This window comes from Meleagris gallopavo, chromosome 16 (assembly GCF_000146605.3).
Source record: "Meleagris gallopavo isolate NT-WF06-2002-E0010 breed Aviagen turkey brand Nicholas breeding stock chromosome 16, Turkey_5.1, whole genome shotgun sequence".
Lineage (NCBI taxonomy): Eukaryota > Metazoa > Chordata > Aves > Galliformes > Phasianidae > Meleagris > Meleagris gallopavo.
The window spans coordinates 6,745,672-6,746,846 of record NC_015026.2 but is presented as its reverse complement, the minus strand read 5'-3'; positions in this window follow the sequence as shown (position 1 = coordinate 6,746,846).

Genomic DNA, 1,175 nt, shown 5'->3' with positions numbered 1-1,175 from the left:
GGGGAAAGCAGGCGGGGAGCAAAATGCCAAGATTTCGATGAATATTTAATAAACGCTCATGAGCTCGGCAACTTGGAGCCGCGCCAGCGCCATTTGAATGCTGCCCTTTGTTAATAACTAAATTGACGCCTCTGTTGCTATTCGGTGTTTGTGGCTCTATCAAGCTGTAATCTGTCACAGCGCATATGGGGGAAGCACAGCTCGGTGAGTGCCCGGCCCCACAGCGCCCACAGAGCAGCGATGGTACTGCACCGTGTTCCCACCCCTGCAGCTCCACGAGCGCCCGATGAACACACGCTTATGTATAGGGACAGATAGAAAACGGAGTAGAACATCCAAAAAGAACGCTGGGCTCTGTGGGGATGCGTGGGGATGGCCCCATTCCTGCTGTGGAGTCGGAGCACTGCGATGCTGCAGGGTCTCTCGTAGCTGCCCCCGCTTCTCAATTAGTTTAACTAATTGGGCAACAGCTCCAATGTAATTCGCTCGGTTCTCCCAAACCATTAATTATTCTGCATTCAGGACAAATACACTTTGCAGTGGCAGTGTGGGCTCATTGGCATTCCCAGCACACGGCAGCGCTGGGAGCGGTGTCTGAGCGGTGCGGGCTGTAATGAAACGCGGTGAGGAAACACTCCATTGGCCACATGCAGGAGCAAAGGGGGGAAAAAAGGAAAAACAAACCCCATTTCCATTTGGCATGAAATGAGCTACACACAGAACAGGGAAATGTGGGGCTTTGGGGGCAGAGCGGAGGGTTTGGAGAGCCCTGAAGCCCCACATCCTGCTGCCCCACATCCCGCTGCAACACAGGATGCTGTCACCCACCATCCCATGACGGATCCCTCTCGGAGGTGCCCATGTCATTCCCGATGGGCTCATGGCACAGCTCCCACTGTGACCTCAGCCCCCCGAACCACTCATCCCCACGTGCACAGCAGCAGCAGGGCCGGCCCCATCGCCACGGCGCATACAAGAAAACAGAATTAAATTCAATTAAATACAGCTGATGAAGGGCACCACCGATCTTGTGCCCATGGTGCCAGCATGGCCACCGCACGCGTGCTGCAGGCATTTCACAGGTCGATCCCAGACCGCTGTGCCATCCTCATGCTGGCGGCCATCGAGACCACACGTGGGCTCTCCGTGAGGCTGTGAGGCCCCACAACGTGTGC